Here is a 26,088-nt window from a genome sequence, read left to right on the forward strand (position 1 = left end):
CTTGGTGCAATACAGCCCCAACAACACCACGTTGCAGCATTCACCTTAATTGTATTTAACATCTACTTTAATGACCTGGAAGAGAGGGTAATCAGAACATTAAAGAAATTCAAGGATGACATTAAACTGTGAAGAGATGAAAACACCAGAAAGTCACGGGGATAAAAATCAATGATTTTTTTTAAAAAAAATTTTAAAACGGATTTTTTTTATTTAAATTGGATTTATTTTTTTTAATCAGCAATAAAATACTAAATTTCTCTCTCATTTAAAAAATCACAGTTACAATTAAATCTCATCACAAACGTGCTAAACCTACATTTACAGTCTCATAAAAATGATTTAATGGCTAGTCTGTCCAGCCTAACTACCAGCTCTTGCTTCTTGAAAATGTTGGGCTTTCAGTTTCTGTTTCTCAGCAGACTAAAATCACATGCGCAAAGAAAGACACAGTCTGGATAGGATTGTTTTTGTTCTGTGCTTATGTGGTGGTGGAGCTGGGCCAAGCGAGGCAGAGGAGTTAGTTAAGACACTATCTTAAAGATAGACAAAGGACGGAGGCAGAGTAGAAAGGAACAGTGGAGTGGACTGGAAAGAAAAAGGGAAGACATTATTCAGTACACACACAGCTTCCTGTATTCCCCCACACTTTTGCTACAGAAAAACTGTCATGGCTTCTAAGTGTAAGAGAGATCCTATCTGGGAATATTTTGAAGAAATTCCTTCCCTGGGTAAAAAAGGAAAACGTGTCAAGTGTAAGCAATGCAAGAAGGCGATGCAGGGCCTAATTGCAAGAATGAAACATCATAATGAAAACTGCTTATTGGGAGAAAATGATGTGGATATGTCTGAAGAACAACATGGATCAACTGGTTAGTAACTTAAATAATTCACTTTGCAATGCATCATTCTTCAAGACTCTCTCTATGCATTTTAGTATAGGTGTGATTTAACAAGTAAATTCCCAAACTGTTTGCTATGTTGGATGTTCCTAGGAAAAAAGTTTAGCTTAGCTAATCCTTATGGCTTGTTTAATTAGTTAACTAGGTTTAGAATCTATCACCGAAGTATACAGTACAGAAAGCTGCAGTAAGAGAAATGTAGAGTTGCCAGTTGCCACTGGGTGTCATTTTCTTATTTTATATTACATAATACATGCCCCTTATTTTGGAACATCATGGCCACGGACCATAATGGTGATGCCCAAGTCTATTCCCTATTTTACTTCAGCATAACTCAGCTTTCCCAAGGAAGCACCATCTCATACTTGTTTTCTCAAAAAACAGAAGTTCCAGTGAGTTCTGTGGGGTTTACTCCAAAATTAAGGGCACTCGAAGTGCAGTCAGTCTTAGCTGTTTTGGTCATTTGGAATCAGATCCGCATCCTTGCTGAAAAAAATGTAAACGATTAACTGAATAATAGAGTGAGAAGAATGACTATTCAAAATCATTTTTGAATTTTGTTTCAGGATCCCATTTAAGCATAAGAGACTTTGACTGTGACTGTCTGTCTGCAACAACTTCAGGGTCATCCGTTGGTACTTTTAGCAGCAGTGCTGCAACTAAACGTATTTCAGACAACAAAGAATCAGTAACAAGCATAAGAGTTCAATCATCCAGTAAAACCACCACTATGGCTGGGTTTGTAATAAGAACCAGCAAATACCAACAAGACACCATAGATGAAAAGATTGCTCGGTTCACTTATGCCACAAATTCTCCTTTCTGCATTGTTAACAATAATAAACACTTCACTGACATGGTTGAGTCCTTACAACCAGGTTACCCTCCACCTGTAGAGCAGACATTGGTGGAAGGTTGCTAGATACAGTGTATGAGAAGGAATTTGAACAGTGTGCAAGAAATACTGAGGGGAAATGTGCCAGTTTAAGCCTTGATGGGTGGAACAATGTACACAATGATCCAGTAATATATGCCTGTGTGACAACAGAAGATGGGGTTGCATATCTTTCAGAAACAACAGATACATCGGGAAATACTCACACAACAGAATTTTTAAAAGAAGTGACAGTGAAAGCTGTAATAAATTGTGAACAAAAATTCAACTGTCACGTGCACAGTTTTGTCACAGACAATGCTGCAAACGTGGCAAAGATGAGAAGATACTTAGAAGAAGAAACGGAAGGATGCTCCTTAATAACATATGGCTGCAGTGCCCATTTAATGCATCTTTTAGCCAAAGACTTAAGTACGTCTTCTCCAGGAATAAAAGAAAATGGTGTTGAAGTCACAAAATTCTTCTGTAACAACCATTTTGCTTCAGCTTCACTGAAGAGAGCAGAAGGATCCAAACTAATTCTCCCTCATGATGTTTGATGGAATTCTGTGGTTGATTGTTTTGAACAATTTATTAAGAACTTGCCTATTGTCATAAAACTTTGTGAAGAAAACCATGATAAAATAGATGGAAGTATCTCATCCAAAATATCTAACATTGGATTAAAGAGGAATGTAGAGGATATGCTCAGTGTACTGAAGCCTATATCCATAGTGTGGGCGGGTCTTCTCAAACCGGCCTGGTTGCTGCAGCCCTTCCTCAGGTTCTGAGCCTGGAGGAGGCCACAACGCCTTCCTGGAGGGAAAAAGTCCGCTTCCCCGTAGTCTATCGCCCCGGCCTCAGCAGGGCGGGTGAGCAAACAGTCTATCGTCCCGGCCCTGAGGCAGGGCGAGCTGGCAAACAGTGGAGGGCTCCGGCCCTGAGGCAGGGCGAGCCAGCAGTGGTTCTGCTCTGGCAGCAGTAGGGAGGTTGAGGCTCTCCCGGGGTGGCTAGGAGTAAAAGAGGGCGGAAGGGGGACGCAGGCCCACCCGTCTCCACTGCGTCCAAGCCCAGGGCCCTAACAGCGGCAAAGGCGTTGCCACTGAGCCAGCGGGGCTCCTGCCGCAACACGCCGGCAGGGTTGCCCCAACTCAGCCAACGTCTATGGCTGCCCCAGAACTACTTCCTCCCCGTCTCCCTCTGTACCTGCTTCTCCAGGGTTGCTGGGGTCCGCTGTCCGGGGTAGGCCTGCCAGCCCCTCCTCGTCCGGCAGCAGCAATGCGGGGAGCTCCTCTGCGAGGGGGAGTTCCTCTAGGTCGCTGGGTTCCGGGAAGGGTCCAGCCTCAGGCAGCTCGTCGAGGTCTGGTCCCGACTCTGGGGGGTCGGCAGCTCCTCTAGGTCCCGTCCGGCCTCAGGAGGTGTTACCCAGCCGGGGTGCGTGGTCCAGTCCCGGGGTTCAGGGGCTGGGGTTCGGCGCCGCGGTTCAGGGATCTCGGCCCAGTCTCTCTGGCCAGGTTGTACGGTCCAGCTACGCGACGGCCCCACCCAGTCCCTAGGCCCGGTTTGGTCCGGGGTAGGTCAGAGTCTCGGCTCCGGCCTAGGTCTCAGCCGGTGGGGCAGCACGTCTGCCTCCGGCAGCGGTCCACCCCTGACTGAGCTCTGGGGCCTGTCTCTTATACTGCCTGTGCCTTGAGAGGCTCCGCCCCTCTTAGGCTGATTGGGCAGCTCCGGCGGCCCTATCACGGCCCGGCTCCTGGGTTGCCGGGCAGACTGGCCTGCTGGCCCCTTCACAGTCCGGCCGTGTGGTTGCTGGCCAGGCTGCTCTGTGGAGCTATGTCTTGCCCAGTCTAGTTGCTGCGGCCCTTCCTCGGGTCCTGAGCCCGGAGGAGGCCACAGAGCCTTCCTACACACAGCCTTAAAGAAACTTCAGAGACATTGTTGCTGCATTGCTGATGCTGTCGAAATCTGGAAGGCACTTCAAGAGCCATTGAAGAAAGAAATACCTCACCAGAAAGTTAAACTGCAGGCAATAAAGAAGCAAATGGATCAACTACTAACTCCACCTCGTTTTCTTGCGCACATTCTCGACCCCAGATATAAAGGTAGATGCCTAACTTCTGAAGAAGATGCTGCTGCCATGGCATGGGCATCTCAAAATCACTCCTCAGTTATGTCAGTCATAATAAATTTCAGGGCTAGAGCAGAACCATTTAAATAGTACAATGTTTACTGATGATGTTTTGAACAAAGTCACTCCCCTGGATTGGTGGAAATCATTAGCCAGGCACCTTGAAACAGAGTTCCTTGAGTTGCTAAGACAACTTTTCACAGCAGTAGCTTCCTCTGCAGTCACAGAGAGAATATTTTCATCGTTTGGTATTATTCACTCAAAGCTAAGAAATCGACTGGGAGTTGAAAAAGCAGGAAAATTCGTATTTCTGTTTCAGTCTATGAATAAAAATGACAGTGGGAGTGGGGAAGATGAGAACTAGTTGTAGAAGTTTAAAGGACAGCATACGTTTAGTATTGTGATGACTTGTCTGTCAGAGTTAATAAAATTTGAAAATTAAAAAGAGTTCAAGGACAGCCATCAGCCGGCTACTCAGGAGACTGCTGCAATTGCAAATTATGTAACATTTAAGGTTTAGTTTAATAAAATATAAGTGCTATTGTGTTTGTGTGTGTGATTTAGTGCTTACCATTCCTATATACTGCTGCTGCATCTGCAGCTTGACACAGGTAATGAGTATTATGTACTATTTCCTAAATTAATAAAAATCAAGTTATCTAAAAAAGTTACACAAAGTGTACCCTCCTAGATGTTGTAAAATGCTGCATTGAGTTGTAAATTAACATGTTTTAGTGATCAGATTCGCACCATTGTTTAAGAAATATGTGAAGAAGTATCAGTGGGAAACTTGATTTAAATCATGATTTTCTCCTGGTGATTTAAATCGCCTTGATTTAAATCAATCCACCCTGCCAGAAAGGACAGAGAAAAAGTGAAAAAATATAGAATGATAAAAATGTACGACTGGAAGGGACCTCAAGAGGTCATCTAATCCAGTCCGCTGCACTCAAAGCAGGACTAAGCAATAACTAGACCATTCCTGACAGGTTTTTGTCTAACCTTTTCTTAAAAACCATCCATGACAGAGATTCCACAACTTCTCTAGTGCTTAACTACCCTGCCAATTAGGAAGTTTTTCCTAATGTTCAACCTAAACTTCCCTTGCTGCAATTTAAGCCCATTTCTTGTCCTGGCCTCAGAGGCCAAGGAGAACAATTTTTCACCCTCCTTCTTCTAATAACCTTTTAGGTACTTGAAAACTGTTGTCATGTCTCCCCTCAGTCTTCCCTTTTTCAGACTAAACAAACCCAGTTTTTTCACTCTTTCTTCGTAGATCATGTTTTCTAGCCCTTTAATCATTTTTGTTGCTCTCATCTGGACTTTCTCCAATTTGTGCACATCTTTCCTGAAATGTGGTTTATCAGCACCAAGTAGAGAGGAAGAATTACTTCTTGTGTCTTGCTTACAACACTCCTGCTGATACATCTAAGAATGCTGTTTGTTGTCTGCCATCCAGAAAGCTTAGAAATAAGATAAGGAAATAGAACGAGATTCCACTTTGGAAAAACAAAGCTAATGCCATCTTGGAGGAAAAAGGTCTTTTTAAAAGCTCAGCTACTTATCAGAAGGGAGAAACCTGGAAAACAAAAATCTGACAGAGATCTACAGCTGATAATGGGCATCAAATTCATTCTACTCTGGTAATGTGATATGACAGCAAAAGAAAATGAGAGTAATTTTGGGTTCCAGAGACAGAGGAATCATCAGAATGTCATCCCTTTATTTGACTGTACTGAAGCCATTCGGATGTGCAGTCTTGGGCACCTTGTTGGGTATAAACAAACTGGAGGAAATTCAAAGATGAATGAACAAATATAATGTGGAAGATTGCAAGATGAATGTATAAGGATAGACTAAAAGAACTAAAGATATATATACAGTAGCTTAGTTCACCAAAGGCTATGGCGTGGCAGACATGCTAAGTCTTTCAAATATTTACAGGATGTAAACACCAGGAGACAGAAGAATTGCTGAACATAGTTTATCATCCTATTACAAGTAGGAGTCATGGATGAAATAAAGTAAAAGAAAATTTACGATGAATATCACATTAAGATATGCTACTGAAGAGATTTATTAGACCATGAAATAGTGGAAGAGGAGGAAACCCCATTGCTTTGGATATTTAAATAAAGACATCACAAAGTACTAATAAATATACTGTAAAACTAACTATATATAGTATTTTGTAATACCTGGTAAGAAGGTAGTGTGTGGTGCAGCCCGAAGGAGGCAACTGATCAGGATATCACTGCTATAACAGAAAGAAAAATTGCACAAGGGACAGTAGTGAGGGGTTGGAAAGGAGAGGAGTAAATGAACAATGAGAACTATCTTCCGTAACAATTACTGCACATCCTCCTACACAGATATGGAGTTGCTGTTTCAAATGGGTCAGTCACAATGGGGCTGCCAGACAGTATACGTTCTCATTCCTTCATTCTCATTAAAAAATGAAATGTATAATTAATAGCCTCCAAACAGAAAGGAAAATTATTCCTGAACCCCCCACAACAGAGCCACACTTCCCCCTATCTACCCAAGTTTTCTTTAAAATCATTCAGAGCTTTTATAACTGATGAATTTACATAGAAAAATATGAATGAAAATAAAGAATTCTTTAAGAAGAATTTGTTAGATCACCAAAAAGCCATGATTTCACAATCAGGAAAGAGAATAACTTTGGCTAAAAGACTGTACTGATTCAGTGGCAAAGTGAAGGCAGCAATTAGAAATAAAAAAGCAAGATATAATAAAATGGAAAAAGGAGGGAAATAGGTAGCAATCTATCTCCATTAAAAGTTATATAATACAGAAACTTTATAAGGGCAGCTAAGGACATCAGGGAAAAATCCATAGCTGGAAGGGCTAAGGACAATATGAAGGAGTCTTTTTGGCTTTTTGTTTGTCTCTTTTAAATATATTAGGAACAAAAGAAATCCTACCAATAGTATTGGTCCACTTCTAGATGGAAATGGGATAATTGTTAACAACGATACAGAAAAAGCAGAAGTGTTCAAGAAATATTTTTGTTGTGTATTTGGAAAGAAACAGGATGATGCACTTGTATCATATGAGGATAATTAAGCACTTTCCAGTCCATTAGTAACCAAGGAGAATGTTCAATATTATTTACCAGGGATAAACGTTTTAAAATCAGCCGACCTGGATAACAGGCACCCAAGAGTCCTAAAATAATTGGTAAACAGATCTCTGGCCCACTGATGCTCATTTTAATACATTTTTCATTACTAGGGAAATTCCAAAAGATTGAAGAGTGCTAATGTTGTACCAATGTTCAAAAAGGTCTCACCGGATGAGCTGGATAACTATAGGCTGGTTACCTGACAACAATCCCAGGCAAAATAATGGAAAAGCTGATATGGGATTCAATTGATAAAGAATTAACAGACAGAAATATAATTAATACCATTCATATAATTAATTAATGGTTTTATGGGAAATAGATTTTGTCAAACAAACCTGATTTCACTCTTTGATGAGATTACAAGTTTGGGAGACAAAGGTAACTGTGTAGATGTATTATACTTGGACGTCAGTAAGACATATGACCTAGTGCCATACGACATTACGATTAAAAGTCAGCACTATACAATACAAATAAAGTACATGTTAAATGGATTAAGAACTTGACTAACTCACAGATCCCCAAAAGCAGATGCCAACAGGAATTATCACTGAGTGGGGATGTGTCCAGTGGGCTTCTGCAGGGACTGATTCTAGGCCTGACACTATTCAACTGTTCATCAGTGACCCTGAAGTAAATATAAAAGCAATGCTGACAAAGTTTGTGAATGACAGAAAGATTACTGGAGTGTGAAGTCATATAGAACAATTTAGATCACTTGGTAAACTGGGCCCATTCAAAACATTGCATCTTAATACAGCCAAATGAAAGGTCATACATCTAGGAACAAGGGACACCGGCCATGCTACTGTGATCATCCCACACGAGGCCTGATGGGGGTAAGGTGGCTTGCTGGGCCAACTGAGTGCCCAGGCTGTACCTGGAGGAAGAGCCAGGAGCCGGGATTGATTAATGAGGCTCAGCTGGATGGGAACTGGAGGGGCCCGTTTAAAGCCCAGCAGCTGAGAGCAGCTGGGGGCTGCAGGGAAATAGGCTGCAGTCACTTCCTGGAAAAGGGAGGTGTGTTTGGAGGCAAGTAACCTACAATTACGTCCTGGGAGAAGGGAGTTTGGGGTTGGCAAACCCAGAGAGGGGGGAAAGCCAGAAAAGCAGGAAAGGCTCAGGGGAAAAGCAGCAAGGCATGAGATAGTGCGGACATTGACGGCTGAAGAGAAGGCCCCGTGGAATAGAGGGAGGGACTGGGTTCCCCTGCCAGCCCCTGGGCACAGACCAGGCAGTGAGACTGGACTGCCTAGGACTGTTTGCCCCAAAAGAATTTGATACCCTGGAGGAGGAGGACCACAGTGACCTGGCTGGAGGAAGCTGCAACTCCTGGAGCGAGAGGGACCGCAGGATGAGAAAGGATGGTGGGTGGAGAGACCGCCAGAGGGGGTGCAGCTAATGTGGAAGAAGCTAATCCCCAGAGCAGCCAGGAGGAGACACCCTAACAGTGAGTGGTCCCCATGACACCTACAGAATGGGAGGACTGTATCCTGGAGAGCAGCAACTCTGGAAAGTAGGTCATAAGGGCCAACATCTGCTCCCAGTGCAACACTATGGCAAAAAGGGGTAATGTGATGTATAAACAGGAGAATAGTGAGGTGACTTTACCTCTGTATATTGCATTGGTGAGACTGACACTGGAATACTCTGTCCAGTCCTGGTGTCCACACTTTAAAGAGAATGTTGAAAAACTGGAGGCACAGAGAACAGCCACAAAAATGATTTGATGGCCTTCCACTGGGAGACTTAAAAAGAGCTCAGTCCATTTCATTTATCACAACGAAGACCGAGAGGGGACTTGATTACAAGTATATGAGTATTTTCACGGCGAGACAATACTGGGCCCAAAGGACTGTTTAATCTATCAGAGAAAGGCAGAACAACAATCTATGGCTGGAAGCTGAAACCCAACGAATTCAAATTAGACACAAAGTTTTAACAGAGAGGGTGATTAACCACTTCAACAAACTCCCAGGGAAAGTGGCACATTCGCCATCTTCTGGTGCCTTTCTGGAAGATGTTACTGGGCTCAATACACAGATAACTGGGTGAACTGTAATTGGCTGTGATATACAGAAGGTTAGACCAAGATGATCTACTGGTTCCTTCTGGACTTAAAGTCTCTTGATCTATGAATGCCTGAATCAGAAAAACTTTTTTAGGCCCACAGAACCTTAGGTTTTCATGCTCGTTGCCATTTTTTATCCACCCCTACTAAGAGGATAATTTCCAGAGAACAGACAGACTGACTCTTGCCTGACCTTACCTGGGAAAGACCAACCTACAAACTCTCTACAAATATCGACTAAAATCAACATTATACAACTAACGCTGCCACTAATCCCCAAAACACTAACAAATACTTATTTAAAGCACCAGTTCTGTAACTGCCGATGTGCTCCATTTTAACAGAAAGACCAGTCTCCCTTATATTTAATAAACAACTAACCCCTTTCCTATACATCTCTTGATACTCACACTAGAAATTACCCTGCACTGGGCCTGCAAAACCTTATTTCAGATCCACGTCAAACTCAGAATGATATTCTGGTTACTGGCCACATGGCCCTATTTGATATTCAAGGCACACAGCTCATTCTTTCTCATCTCCTAGACACCCAACAAATTCTTGTTGTGAGTGAAATGACGAAGCTGCAGGTACAACACAGGTCACAGGATGTATCTCTGGGTATCTCAGATGGTAAAAGAAGAGCAGGCTTTAGTATTTCTACTTTTATGGGATTTGTTCTAATATTTCAATAATTGGGCAAAAAACAAGGGATGCATCTAGCAGAAAATAAGGCAATAGCAAATGAGTGCTCTTTTCAAAACAATCAAAACACTTTTTAATTTTTTTAAGATTAGCAGGCATTACTCATTACATAAAACAACAAATACTTAATCTGTGACAGCATCCGGGGTGCTGACTAGTTAAGATTTTTTCTTTTGACCACTTCCTGCTGCTACACTCTTGACTTTCACAGCTTTAAAAAGTTGACAATTCTCAATTCTTTACTGAACAGGCCAGAGTTTATTTTGCAGTAATAAAAGCCCATTCACACAGACTAAAGGACTCTTAAATGGAAGAAACCACCCTCACAGATGCAAAAACATTTTAAATTGGACAAACAGCATGTTTTGTTTCCATTCTATTGTGAAGCTGCAGCAGTCACATATTGCCACATACTATTTCATATACACAGAGAATTCAGTCAAGAATGTTGACATTAGCTATTTTTTCATAACTGTTTTAGTATTCTAAAAAAAATTCAGATTCCTTCATTATTCCTATCCTTTAATATCTTACTTCAAATGACTTTCCAACCATCAGCCAATTGCACACGGTAGGCCTCATCTGCACTTGTAGTGGCATGCAGTGTACGTGTAGATACATACCACAGCGAAAAGAAGGCTATGTCCACACTGCAATGAGCAGCTACCTATGGCAGTGAAAGGTTCTGGTAAGGGGGAGGCAGTGGAGAAAGGTTCCGGCACCCAGGAGTTGCCAGAGCCCTTCTCTGCTGCTTCCACACTGTCAGAACCTTTACCAGCAGCCCTTCACAGCACTGCACAACTCAAAACAATAGTGCAGATGTAGGAGGCTCTGGCATGTCTTTGTTTTACTCCCCTGAACAGTGCCTCACTGCCTGCACTGCTATGTATACACACAGCAGGGGGCATGCAGTGTCTGCACTCTACACACCACCATCAGTGTAGAAATAGCCAGAGGCAAGTTCTAATTGTGTTTTACTTTGGTTAAATCCACATCTCACTAATCCACAGTTACACACATCTATTCACATTCAATCCTCGCGTTCTCTCTCTCACACATGCAGAGATTGTGTAACCATCTTCATTTCCAACCAATACATTTTAGAAAGAAAGGCTTCCATGTTTACATGACAGCACTTAAATTAAGAATATAAAACACAGAATACTGGATGATTTGGGGAATGCGAGAGACAGATTTTCCTTGAAGGTCTCCAGTTCAAATCTGCTTTGTTGGTAGTGACGAAGTAATTACCATCTGATGGTCATACGTTTGCTTTAACTATTATTTGTATTACAATAGCACCTATTAAATGATTTGACAGACTCAGTCCAATTTCTAATAATATTTGGCGCATTTGAGGGGAACTACACCTGAGAGACTGGTTGATCATGACGAACAAATTACCCTCTTCACCTCTGGGGTAGCTCCTTCCAGGTTAGGAAGCTCCGGGCTGAGGTCTGGTTGGTGCTTACACTGTTAAACATTAGAGACCCATCAAAATGTGGCTGCCTTTCCATGCTGAATGAAGTACAAAAAATACTGATGTGATTTAGAGATCACTTTAGACAGGAATTTGAGTGAGAATGCAAGAGCACCTTTTCCTTATGGAACTCTGTATATAGATTAATGGATTCCAAGGCCGGAAGGGATTATTGTGATCATCTAACCTGATCTCCCGTATAACACAGCCAGAGAACTGCCCCAAAACAATTCCTAGAGTAGGTCTTTTAGAAAAATATCCAGTCTTGATTTAAAAATTGTCAGTGATGGAGAATCCACCACAACCCTTGGTAAATTATTCCAATAATTACTCTCACTGTGAAACATGTACACTTTATTTCCAGTCTGAACTTGTCTAGCTTCAACTTCCAGCCATTGGATTGTGTTATACCTTTCTCTGCTAAATTGAAGAGCCATTATTAAATATTTGTTCCCCACATAGGTACTTACAGACTGTAATCAAGTCAGCCCTTAACCTTCACTTTCACCTCTGTTTTCTGTAATCTCTCAGGTCTGTCCTCTATTGATCTGTATTAGTTAATGCCGTGAAGTATCAAAAGTTACAGTTTGTGTAAAAATAAAATGGAAAGTGTTACAAAAGAACAGAAAAAATAATTCTTTACGGACTGTTGAATGTGATGACAAATGAAAACAAAAAATGTAATTGTTGCTTTGCAGGTGCTGTGATAAAATATTGCTAACTCCACCCAATGTTTTCTTTATGTTATTTATTTACTTTTTCTGATAGTCCATTGAAAAAGCAATTAGGAAGATTGGCAAAATAATGGGGAGAATAATGCCTCATGAAGGTGGGAAGCATTTCTGTATGACAAACACTTGCCCATGCGACAGCTAACCAAGAATTGATACCAACTGTTTCACTAAATAAAGAGTTCAGTCAGTTATCAATGCCCCTCTAAAATCCAGGCCAACTCTCTTATCTCCATGCCCTGGTTTTCATATTCAACTTTTAGAAGTTTTGGATAGTTTCTTTTTTAAAACTTTATTTGATGTGATTAAAAACAGTATGTTTAGGAGACGAATATGGAGAAGATGGCAGCTTTAGATTTAAAAAAAAAAAAAAAACAGGAAAGGAAGAAAAAGGAGTATGGACTGGAGGCTGTTTCTTCAGATAACCATGTCAGACGCTACAGCCTTATTTCTCACCTTCATGCAGTCACAGAGCTATGGTTTTTGCTATTTAAAATTGTATTTCTATTGTAAAAATCCTAAACTGAGGGTTTTTATACTGCAACCTGAAATGTAAAACTGAGCCTATTAAGAGGCTGATGTCCCATCTCTATATATTGCTTTTAGAGGAGTTTTTGTTTGGTTGTGGTTTTTTGTATATTGGGCAATTCATTTAGACAAAACATGAAAAACAAGCTAACACTAGTTGTTAAAGCTTGGGATAGTATATTTCTTAAACATTGTTACATAATTTTTATTGCATTAGACCTCATCCTCTTCGGTTAAGACAAAACCAAAATGTTTATTGAGAGGTGGGGCCAGGCCAGAGGAGTGTGCTAGAGGTCACAGTTTTAAAGGTACTATACAATGTATAGTTTTATAGAAGTGAAGGAAAATTAAATCTTCAAAGTTGTGTCAATGTGAATGTAAATACAATGCAAAAAAGTAATCAGTCTGCAGATGACTCCATATCATATTGACACAAAGTAAAGATGTTGACACATTTTGATTGTATAACACGGCTTTTTTATCAGTCAAAAAGAAAAGACATTTGGGCTTGAGGTTTTGAATCGGTGTGGCAGCACCGTGTAGTCAATGGCTTTGCCCCCTCTCACTACATAAGAACACACATAAATACATAAGAACGACCATAGTGGGTCAGATCAATGGTTCATCTAGCCCAGCATCCTGTCTTCCGACAGTGGTCAGTGCCAGGTGCTCCAGAGGGAATCAACCAAACAGGCAATCACTGAGTGATTGTCACAGTGTCGTCCACTCCTAGCTTTTGACAGTCAGAGGTTAGGGACATCCAGAGCATGGGGTTCCATCCTTGACCATCTTGGCTAATAGCGATTGAGGGACCAATCCTCCAGGATTTATCTAATTCTTTTTTGAACCCCATTATATTTTTGGCCTTCACAATATCACTTGGCAATAAGTTCCACAGGTTGATGGTGCATTGTGTGAAGTACTTCCTTTTGTTTGGTTTAAACCTGCTGCCTATTAATTTCATTGGGTGACCCCCTGGTTCTTGAGATATGAAAAGGAGTAAATAACATTTCCTTATTCACTTCCTTCACACCATTGATGATTTTATAAAACCTCTCTCATATCCTCCCTTAGTTTTCTCTTTTCTAAGATGAAAAGTCTCAGTCTTTTTAATCTCTGCTCATATGGAAGCTATTTGACACCCTTATTCATTTTTGTTGTCCTTCTCTGTACTTTTTCCAATTCTAATATATATTTTTTGAGATGGGGTGATCAGAACTGCACACAGTATTCAAGGTGTGGGCATACCAGGGATTTATATAGTGGCATTATGATATTTACTTTTTTATTATTTATCCCTTTCCTAATAGTTCCTGCCATTCTATTAGCTTTTTTGACTGCCGCTGCATACTGAATGGATGTTTTCAGAAAACTATCCATAATGACTCCAAAATCTCTTTCTTGAGTGGTAACAGCTAATTTAGACACCATCATTTTATATGTATAGTTGGGATTATATTTTGCACTTTGCATTACTTTGCATTTATCAACATTGCATTTCATCTGCCATTTTGTTGCCCAGTCACCCCAGTTTTGTCAGATACCTTTGTAACTTCTCACTGTGCTTCAGATTAACTATTTTAAGTAATTTTGTATCATCTGCAAACTTTGCCACCTCACATTTTACCCCTTTTTCCAGATCATTTATGAATACGTTGAATAGCACTGGCCCCAGTACAGATCCGGGAGAACATCACTATATACTGCTCTCCATCCTGAAAACTGACCATTTTTTCCTACCCTTTGTTTTCTGTCTTTTAATGAGTTACTGATCCATGAGAGGACCTTCCCTCTTAACCCATGACTACTTACTTTACTAAGGGCCTTTGGTGAGGGACCTTGTCACAGGCTTTCTTAAGCTCCAAGTACACTATCTCCACTGAATCTCCCTTGTCCACATGCTTGCTAACCCTCTCCAAGAATTCCAGTAGATTGGTGAGACATGATTTCCCTTTACAAAAGCCATATTGACTCTTCCCCAACAAACTGTTCATCCACATGTCTGATAATTCTGTCCTTTACTGTAGTTTGAAGCAACTTCCCTGGTACTGAAGTTAGGTTTACTGGTCTGTAATTGCGAGGATCACCACTGTAGCCTGTTTTAGAAATTGACATCCCATTAGCTATCCTCCGGTCATCTGGTATAGAGGTTGATTTAAGTGGTAGGTTACATACCACAATTAATAGTAGTGCAATTTCATATTTGAGTTCCTTCAGAACTCTTGGGCGAATACCATCTGGTCCTGGCGAATTATTACTGTTTAATTTATCAATATGTTCTAAAACCTCCTCTATAGACACCTCAGTCTGGGGCAGCTCTCAGATTTGTCAACTAAAAGAAAGGCTCAGGTATGGTAATCTCCCTCACATCCTCTGCAGTGAAGAGCAATACAAATAATTCATTTATCTTCTCTGCAATGGCCTTGTCATATCTGAGTGCTCTTGTAGCACCTTGATTGTCCCGTAGCCCCACTGACTGTCTGGCAGTCTTCCTGCTTCTAATGTGCTTTTAAAAAAATATATTTGCTGTTAGTTTTTAAGTCCTTTCCTAGTTGCTCTTCAAATTCTTTTTTGGCCTGCCTAATTATACTTTCACCTTTGACTTGCCAGAATTTATGCTCCTTTCTCTATTGATCAGTAGGATTTGACTTCTAATTTTTAAAGGCTGCCTTTTTGCCTCTAACCACTCTTTACTGTTTTTTGGACATAGTGGCATTTTTTGGATCTTCTTACTGTTCTTTTGAATTTGGGGTATACATTTTATTTCAGCCTCTATTATGGAGTTTTTAAAAAGTTTCCATGCAGCTTGCAGGCATCTCACCGCTGTGACTGTCCCATCTAATTTCCATTTAACTAGCGTTCTCATTTTTGTGTAGTTCCCCTTTCTGCAGTTAAATGCTACTGTGGTGGGCTTCTTTAGTATTTCCCCCACCACAAAGATATTACATTTAACTATATTATGGTTGATGTTACCAAGCAGTTCAGCTATACTCACCTCTTGGACCAGACCCAGTGCTCCATTTAGGATTAAATCAAGAATTACCTCTCCTTTTGTGGGTTCAAGGACTAGCTGCTCCAAGAAGCAGTCATTTATGGTGTCTACAATCTTTATCTCTGCATCCCATCCCCAGATGATATGTTGGTCCCAGTCAATATGGGGATAGTGGAATCCTCCATTATTACTGAGTTTTCTATTTTTAATCTCACTGAGCATTTCACAGTCACCATCATGATCCTGGGTCAGGGGGTCGGCAATATATTCCTATTCATATCCTCTTAATATTCAACCATGGAATTTCTATCCATATGCTTTTTTTAAACATATAGTGCCACTCCCCCACCAACGCGACCTACTCTGTCACTCCTATATCTTTTATACCCAGGTATTACGCTGTCCCATTGATTGTCATCATTCCACCAAGTTTCTCTGATGCCTGTTACATCAATATCCTCCTTTAATAGCAGGCATTCAAGTTCACCTATCTTAGTATTTAGACTTCTAGCATTTGTATACAAGCACTTATACAATTAGTCAACATTTAGCTGTCTGCCTTCGTGTGATGTAATTGAATGGGACTTGTCTTCTTTTAACTGTTTCTCTTCAGCTCCTACCTGTACTTTACCAAGTTCTATTCTCACCTCTTTAGTAGGATATAGAGAATCCCCATTAATAAATCCTCCCTTAAGGGATCTCATTGTCCAAATCATGTGCACTTCCTGACCTGTCGGCTTTCCCCCAGCCCTTAGTTTGAAACTCCTCTATGATCTGTTTAATTTTACGTGCCAGCCATCTGGTTCTGTTTTGGTTTAGGTGGACCCCATGCTTCCTATATAGGCTCCTCCTTTCCTAGAAGATTCCCCAGTTCCTATGAAACCTAAAACCCTCCTCCCCACACCATCATCTCATTCACACATTAAGACCCTGTGGTTCTGCCTGTCTAACCGGCTACCATGGAGGAGCTGGACTTTTAGTCTCTTACCTAGAAGCCTAAATTTGGGCTCCAGGACCTCTCTCCTACTTCTCCCTATGTCACTGGTACCCACATTTTCCATGACCACCAGCTCTTCCCCACCACTGCACATAAGTGTCTAGATGTCTTGAGAGATCCACAACCTTCACACCTGGCAGGCGTGTTCTCCATGTGGTTCTCCTGGTCATCACAAACCCAGCTATCTATATTTCTAATGATTGAATCCTCCATTATTATTACCTGTCTCTTACTAATAACGGGGATTCCCTCCCCCAGAGAGGTATCCACAGTGTAAGAGAATACCTTGACATCATCTGGAAAGAGGGTCTCAACTATGGGACAATTTCCCTCTGCTCCAGTTTAATGTTCTCCTTCCCTGAGACTTTCATTCTCCTCAACAGCACAAAAGCTATCACACCAGGCATACTGGGGAGGGGAGCACCCTACTCTGTCCCGAAAGTCTCATCAATGTACCTCTGTTTCCCTTAGCCACTCCAGTTCAGCCACTCTGGTCTCCACAGCCCATACTCTCTCACTGAGAGCCATGAGATCCTTCCACCGAACGCACACATATGCCTCCTTCATTCAGTGCAATAAAGTGGATGGCCTCCATTCTGCTGCTAGACTTCTGCCTGCATTCTCTTTATCCAGCAGCTTTTGTTTAGGTTTAGGTGTTTTTATTAGGGAGGTGGATAGTTGTTTATTGGCATAAGTTTAGAGAATGTCAGGTGTATCTGCCTCTCATGCTCCCTCTAAAATACCTCACAAAACTCCCATTAGCTGTGCCTGCTTGCCTTGGCATGGATGCTGGAACTAGCAGGGCTTGAAGTGGTTTCCATGATATACAGGGCTTACAGTTTGGTTCAATGGATCTCAGCATCCCCATTATAAAAATTGTTCCAGCATCCTGTCATTTGGTCACTTAGGAGCTGGCTTTTCTTACCCCTGTTCTCCCTGAGTAGCCCCACCCCCTGGTTAAGGGTTGATGGGTGCTAACGGGCTTAGGGATCAAAGCCTTGTTAAGCTCTCAGCCTTGTCTAGCAGGCCACTAGGTTCAGCACATGGCCCCGCAAACAGACCACAGTATACACTTCAGTCACATAAACAAACAAAGAAACAAACAGACAAGAAACTCACTCCAAAGGTCATGTCCTCACTTCTCCTTCAACTGGAGCACTCCTTTGCTACTTCGCTTTGCTAGTGTGAGTTCTTTTTAGGTTTCATGGTTAGTCACTGCTATTTTTTAGGGGCCAATGTATGTCTTGGGGTACTAACAAACAACACTTCTTGTTGCTTTTGAGGTAATTCTATAAAACATCACTAACGCTGTAAAGGCAAGTATTTTGGTTCCGTTACAGTGTTTTTCATTTCAGTTAGAAATGACCAGTCTTGTATTTTTGCCCCAGTACGTATACTTATTCCTCCTGACGCCACTGTGTTATTTACTCACTGTTTCGGACCCCAAGTGAAAAATTATTAGAAAACTTAGGAAAAGGAATAACATAAAGCCTAATGAGTTGTAGAGAGCTTCTGTCTGACACAAGTTTACCCTTGCTAAAGCATGACAACTAAGAAAGAACTGATACAAAATTGTTCACTAAATAAAGATGTCGAACATTGTTAAAATGCCCCTTAAAATCCAGACCAACTCTCTTATCCTCATCCTGTTTTTTCACGTTACCTTTAAAAGTCTGTATTTCTCTCTTGCTCTCTCTCTGTTTCATGATTTTTAATTTCCCTTTTAAATTAATTTTGTTAAATGTGCCAAAGAAGTTAATAATGAAAGATATTTACTGATAAAGCATTTAAGATACAAATAAATTGTTCTAAAAATAAACTGTATCTACTGCCTCTCCAATACTAAAACATAGCTTTCCCTAATACCTCATTCCTGCTTTTATTTTAGTTATTAAATCCAAGTTTAATCAATTTAATTAATCTACCTTCCATACCTTAAATTCTACAGGAGTTTAACAAAAAGGGCATAGTCTGTGGAAAAAGTAGTAAAAAGTGTTATCAACTTTTTTTACATACAAAAGTTTAAACTAGGCCTGCATTTTGTATCATACATGAGTGTATTAACCAATTTTATACCATTAGATTTCCTTTAAGTTAGGCTGTATGTGTGTGCATGTGAGTTGTAAAAAATAATGCTGAAAACCAAATACGAATGTGTGTGAGCAACTTATCTACTCCGAATGTACGTTTACAGTGGTTTATCTACAAAACAGTATACAAGCTGAATTTGATGTATGCTTAATTATTTTGGGAAGTAGGGCAGGGTCAGGAGGGTAAGTGGTGCTGTCTCTGTGTGTTTGTGTGCTCTATTTTGCTAATTTTTTATCATCATCATCTATCCATCCTTCAAAAACTTTAGAATCTTTAAAAAGCCTCTAATACAACTTAAGCGAATAGGCAATCGTTTCCAATAGATATAACAGGCTATGAAGAAATACATTATTTTGAGTAAATGGAATAAAGGAAACCGGCATAAAGATTAGTTATCTCTTACATTAGGGTCTGTCTACCATTTTTTAAAGATAAATGGTAAAGGAATTATACAGAAAAAGGGAATTTTATTCCTGGTTCAGAATTCAACAGATATAAGCTGAACTGTTAATTTTACAGAGGTTTTGTTAAGAAAAAAGTCTGATAAAGAAATCTGCATGCATGCTCCTGTTGAAGCACGGGTCATGTTTTTTTCAGATAAAAGATAAAACACAGAAAAAAGTGTGTATGGAGGGGAGGGGAGGGTGGTGCAGCTAGCATTCTTATCTCTTTCAAAAAGTATAAAGCCATGGCTTCTGTTTTAAAACGTTATTGTTTTATTGTAAAGCCCCTTGGTAAATGACAGGGGATTGTACACTGCCCCTGGAATTGAAAGCTGTCTTCAGACTTTGCAAATGGACTTTAAATGTAAACGGTATTTACAGGTTTTTGTTTGTTCACTTAAATAAAGCTTTACTAAGATTAAGAGTCCATATGTAAGCCGTACAGCTAATGCCAGTAGGTGCTAACTACCAATAAATGTACGCGATTATGAAAAAATACATTAATTTGAGTAAATGGTGTCATGCTGGCTGGATTGGGGGGAAGCAGTTATGATATTGTTTGACATCAGTATGTCAGAATCATAACAATTCATGTGAGATATGCCATGTCAGGTACTGTTAGAAAGGCTATAATGTGCTAAGTAAGATGAGGATGTTTATGTTCATGTGTTATATGTGTAATGGAAGTTATGGATATGTTTGGTATATCAGTATTTCAAATTGTGCTGTCTGAGTGGCATCTCAGACAGGATGGCTGCAGAACAGTAGCCTGCTTAATGGCCCATTGAGACATTCAGAGGTGCAAGGGGCCCAGGGGGAGAAGCCAGGGATATGCCTGATGAGTCACCAGGACTTGCCCATGTGACTCTGGACTCCATTTTGGTTCCTGTGAAATTCCACAAGCAGCATGGCAAGGGCCAGAGGATATATAAGGCCTGGGAATCCCTTTTGTCTTTCAGTCGTCAATCCTGTTCAGCTTCAGCGACCTATCTACTTCTGGATCAAGTCACCTGCAACTGAAGCTGTGAAACAAAGGACTGAGACCCATCCAAGTACTGGCTGTGCAACAGAGGGACTATACAAGCCTGCAAACTCCACAGTTCTTCTAGAAACCTGATGTATATGGACTTTCAAATCATTTGTATGTATCTGATTGCTTTAATCGTTTAACATTTCTCTTATTGTTTGTTCCTTTCTTTTTATAATAAACCTTTAGTTTTAGTTACTAAAGGATTGGCTGGCAGCATGGTATTTTGGGTAAGATCCAAACTCATACTGATCTGGTGCTGTGGCTGACCCTTTGGGGTCAGGAGGAACCTTTTTAGTAAAGAGCATAGAGTTTAAATAACTGGTCTCTTTACTGGACCTAGTGGCTGATTGGGGGCCGGAGACTGAAATGCAGTAAAGGGGGCTGTGTGTATTTGTATTTTGGGCTTCTTCATAACCAGTGTGGGAAATCAGAAGCACTGTTTGTGGCTGGCTGGGAAGCCTGACTTCAGTGTCGCCCACCAGCGCTGGGAGAATCTGCTCTCTTTTTACAGCCTGCCCTGACCTTAGCATTTTCAGGTGGCTGCCCTAGGCACGGACGGGTTACAAATGGAATAAGAGAAGATGGCATAAAAGTTAGGCATGTATTCCATTAGGCTCCATCTACTAGTTTTTAAAGACAAATGCTAAAGGTGTTTTGTAGAAAGAGGAAATTTTATTCCTGGTCCAGAATTAAAAATAAGTAAGGCTGACTGGTATATTTACACAGGTTTTGTAGCAAGTTTATTAAAAATATCAACATCATGTCCCTTTTGACTTGTATTTTAGCTCTAATTTATGTTTTAATGTGATATAGTAAATGCTTCTATAAAAAGCCATGAAAAACCTTCAAAGTGACTCAGGGAAACATGATGCAATTTAATATTCTATGATATGTGATTCTGCAAAAGGTACCATTGTTAAAGAGTTCCTTCCGACTGATTCAGCCAATGATGCATGATTTGTGCAAACACCTAGACACGGGTTTGTGCATTTTGCAAGTAATAGTCTGTGGGGTGAGATGCTTTTCTCTTCCCTCTGCTTTTCCTTTCTTGCTTTTTTAAAACTTTCTTGGTCATCTTTGAAAGGTGGCTGTAGAATAACTCTACCCTGCACAATGTAACTAGCAGTACAGCACTATTTTCTCTCTCTATCACTAATACTTTATGACCTTTGTGCATTTGTCTAATCAACTTTATTTAGAATTGTACTAATTGCATACAATTATTTTTTCTAAGAATGAATGATTACATGTCTTAATACTTCTCCTTTATTCCTCTGTCATTAATACTATGTAAAATTATTTAATTACTTTATTTAGAAATGCATTAACTACATCAAAAGCAACTGCATGTAAAATATATTTTTCTCTAAAAATGCATGTTAACATTACTTTACTCACAACATAAGAATGGCCATACCTGGTCAGACCAATGGTCCATCTAGCCCAATATCTGTCTCTGACAGTGGCCACTGCCAGGTGCTTCAGAGAGAATGAACAGAACAGGGCAATTTCCTGTGATCCATCCCCTGTTGGCCAGTCCCAGTTTTTGGTATTTAGAGGATTAGGGAAATCTGGAGCATGGGGTTCTGTCCTTGACCATATTGGCTAATAGTTATTGATGGTCTTATCCTCCATGAACTTATCTAATTCTCTTTTCAACCGTTAGACTGTTGGCCTTCACAACATCCTATGGCAATCAGTTCCTCAGGCTGACTGTGCATTGTGTGAAGAAGTACTTCCTTATGTTTGTTTTAAATCTGCTGCCTATTAATTATTTCATTGGGTGACTCCTAATTCTTGTGTTACGTGAAGAGAAAAATAATACTTCCCCATTCACTATCGCTACATCTTTCATGATTTTCTAGCCCTCTATCATATCCCTCCTTAGTCCTCTCTTTTCTAAAATGAATAGTCTCAGTCTTATTAACATCTCCTCCCACAGAAGCTGCCCATACCCCTAATCATTTTTGTTGCCCTTCTCTGTATCTTTTTTTGAGATGGGGGAATGAGAACTTTATGCAGTATTCCAGGTGTGGGTGTCCCATGGATTTTTATATTGGCATTATGATATTTTCTGTTCTATTATCTATCCCTTTCCTGATGATCCCTAACATTTTGTTAGCTTTGTTGACTGCCACTGAATACTGAGCAGATGTTTTCAGAGAACTATCCACAATGACTCTAAGATCTCTTTCTTGAGCAGTAACAGCTAATTTAGACTCCATCATTTTGTATGTATAGTTGGGATTAGGTTTTCCAGTCTTCTGTACTTTGCACTTATCAACACTGAATTTCATCTGCCATTTTGTTGCCCAGGCACCCAATTTTGTGACATCTCTTTGTAACTCTTTGCAGTCAGGTTTGGCCTTAACTATCTTGAGTAATTTTGTATCGCCTGCAAATTTTGCCATCTCACTGTTCCTTCCCCCCTTCCAGATAATTTATGAATAAATTGAACAGCACTGGTACCATTACAGAACTTTTTGGGACTCCACTATATACCTTGCTCAATTGTGAAAACTGACCATTTATTTTTACCCTTTGTTTCCTATCTTTTAATCAGTCACTGATTCCTGAGAGAACCTTCCCTCTTGTCCTGTGACTGCTTAATTTTGCTTAGTCTTGTCACAGACTTCCTGAAAGTCCAAGTACACCATATCCACTGAATCACTCTTGTCCTCATGCTTATTGACCCACTCCCAAGAAATCTAATACATTGTTGTGGCATGATTTCGCTTTACAAAAGGCAAGTTGACTCTTCCCCAACAAACTGTTTTAATCTATGTGTCTGATAATTTTGTTCTTTACTATAGTTTCAACCAGTTTGCTTGGTACAGAATTTAGACTTAATAGCCTGTAATTGCCAGGATCACCTCTGGAGCCTTTTTAAAAAGCTGACATTACATTAGCTATCTTTCAATCATCTGGAACAGAGGTTGATTTAAGCGATAGGTTATATATCACAGTTAGTAGTTCTGCAATTTCATATCTGAGTTCTGGTCCTAGGGACATATTACTGTTTCATTTATCATTTCTTTCAAAGCCTCTTCTATTGACACCTCAATTTAGGAAAGTTCCTGAGATTTGTCACTTAAAATGAATGGCTCTGTTGTGGGGATCTCCCCCATATCCTCTGCAATGAAGAGCGAAGCAAAAAGTTAATTTATCTTCTCTGCAACAGCCTTGCCTTCCTTGAGTGCTCCTTTAGCACCTTGATCATCCAGTGGCCCCACTGATTGTTTGGGAGGCTTCCTACATTTCAAGTACTTAAATAAAATTTGCTGTTAGTTTTTGTGTTCATAGATAGTTGCTCTTCAAATTCTTTCTTGGCCTGCCTTATTTACTTTTACACTTGACTTCCCAGTGTTTATGTTCCTTTCTATTTTCTTCAGTAGGATTTGACTTTGAATTTTTAAAAGATGCCTTTTTGCCACTAATCGTCTATTTTACTCTGCTGTTTAGGCATGGGTTTTTTGGGTTTTTTTAATTTGGGGTATACATTTAACTTGAGCTGCTAACATGGAGTTTTTAAATATTCTCCACACAGTTTGCAGGCATTTCATACTTGTGACTGTTCCTTTTAACTTCCATTTAAATAGTTTCCTCATTTTTTAGTAGTTCCCCTTTTTTTAAATTAAATGCTTCTGTGGTTTCATTGGCATTTTCCCCATTACACGGATGTTAAATTTAATTACACTATGGTCACTATTACCAAGTGGTTCAGCTATATTCACCTCTTGAACCAGATCCTGTGCTCCACTTAGCACTAAATCAAGAATTGCCCAGAAGCAGTCATTTAATGTGTCTAGAAATTTGATCTCTGTATCCCTTCTGGAGGTGACATACACCTAGCCAGTATGGGGGATGGTTGAAATCCCCCACTATTTTTGTATTTTCTGCCTTTGTAGCCTCTCTTTTCTTTCTGAGCATTTCATAACCACTGAATCCAACCTGGTGAGGTGGTCAGTAGTATATTCCTACTCCTATCCTCTTAATATTCAAGCACGGAATTTCTATCCATAGAGATGCTATGGTACAGTTTGACTTATCGTGGGAAGTGATTATTCCCCTCTATTCGACATTGGTGAGGCCACATTTGGAGTATTGTGTCCAGTTTTGGGCCCCCCACTACAAAAAGGATGTGGACAAGTTGGAGAGAGTCCAGCGGAGGGCAACAAAAAATGATTAGGGGGCTGGAGCACAAGACTTATGAGGAGAGGCTGAGGGAACTAGGCTTGTTTAGTCTGCAAAAGAGACGAGTGAGGGGGGATTTGATAGCAGCCTTTAACTACCTGAAAGGGGGTTCCAGGGAGGATGGAGCTAGGTTGTTCTGAGTGGTGGCAGATGACAGAACAAGGAGCAACGGTCTCAAGTTTCAGTGGGGGAGGTCTACGTTGGACATTAGGAAAACATTTTTCACTAGGAGGGTGGTGAAGCACTGGAATGGGTTACCTAGGGAGGTGGTGGAATCTCCATCTTTAGAGCTTTTTAAGCTGCGGCTTGACAAAGCCCTGGCTGGGATTATTTAGTTGAGATTAGTCCTGGTTAGTCCTGCTTTGAGCAGGGGGTTGGACTGGATGACCTCCTGAGGTCCCTTCCAACTCTATGATTCTATGATTTAAGATTTTTACTTTATTTGACTATATGCTTTCTTTCACCTACAGTGACACTTCCCCACCAGTGTGACCTATTCTGTCATTCCTATATATTTTATATCCTCATTCCACTAAGTTTCCATGATGTCTGGTATATCAATATCCTCATTTAATGCCAGGCACTCTAGTTCACCCATCTTAACATTTAGACTTTTAACATTTGTATATAAGCACTCGTGTATTTTGTCAATATTCAGTTGTTTGCCTTCATGTGTTATATTTAAATGGGATTCTTGCGTTTGATTGTTCTTCACTAGCGCCTGCCTGTACTTTACCAACTTCTTTCTTATCATCTTTACTATGATATAGAGTTCCTTCTTTAATAAATTAATCCATAAGGGATGTCTCTGCCCAAACCATGTGCTCCTCTGCATCTGTAGGCTTTCCCCCAGCGCTTTGTTTAAAAAATCCTCTGCAAACTTTTTAATTTTATATGGCAGCAGTCTGGGGCCATGTCTACACTTCATAGTTAAGTTGACTCCAGCTATATCAACGATCATAAGTTGCTGTAATAACATCGGTTGAGCACGTCCACACATCGCTCCACAGTAATTGCTCTTGCATCAACAGAGAGAGTGTTGTATCGAGGGTAGCTATTTCACTGTGTAACTCGCCACCCTCTGTCACTGGGAGCTATGGGAACAGATTGTGGTGCATCATGGGCTGTGCTTGTCATCCTGTGCAGTTCTTTCAATCCCATCATTTGATGGGCTTCTGTCTTCATTTTGCGTTGTTTTTGAGCTGCCCCTGTAAACTGTGCACCCGCCACCTCTGCCTGACAGCATAGGTGCATAGCTGCTGACCATTGTGGTGATGACCATTATGAACACAACGCAGCTCATCCTGCGGTATTTCAGGAGCTGTAAGACAGAGAGACGGTGATGCCTGCTCTGTTGTCTGCCATGAAGACAAATAATTCAAGATTGCTGCTGGCATTCATGCAACAGTTTGCCATAGTGGACCGTCAGTACTGGGCTTGAGAAACAAGCACTGAGCGGTGGGATCACATCCTGATGCATGTATGGGATGACGAGCAGTGGCTGCAGAACTTTCAAATGCGCAAAGCCACCTTCCTGGAACCGTGTGCAGAGCTTGCCACAGCACTGCAGCACAAGGACACCAGAACGAGAGCTGCCCTCACTGGAAAAGTGAGTAGCGATTGCTGTGTGGAAGCTGACAACTCCAGACTGTGACCAGTCAATCGTGAGTCAATTGGAGTAGGAAAGTCCACCCTGGGGGTTGCCGTGATGCTAGTGTGCAGGACCATTAATTGCCTCTTGCTATGAAGGTCTGTGATGTAATGTGCAGGA

The 26,088-nt window shown here is 40.6% G+C and overlaps 1 protein-coding gene across 12 annotated transcripts in view; it reads right to left on the reverse strand.

Moving 5' to 3' along the window:
• Positions 1-26,088, reverse strand: part of ZNF618 (zinc finger protein 618) — a 134,643-nt gene that overhangs the window by 86,721 nt on the left and 21,834 nt on the right. The gene's annotated exons all lie outside the window — the stretch shown is intronic.

Source organism: Emydura macquarii, unplaced genomic scaffold (genome assembly GCF_026122565.2).
Source record: "Emydura macquarii macquarii isolate MOO-44397 ecotype Brisbane River unplaced genomic scaffold, CSIRO-AGI_Emac_v2 contig_2417, whole genome shotgun sequence".
NCBI lineage: Eukaryota > Metazoa > Chordata > Testudines > Chelidae > Emydura > Emydura macquarii.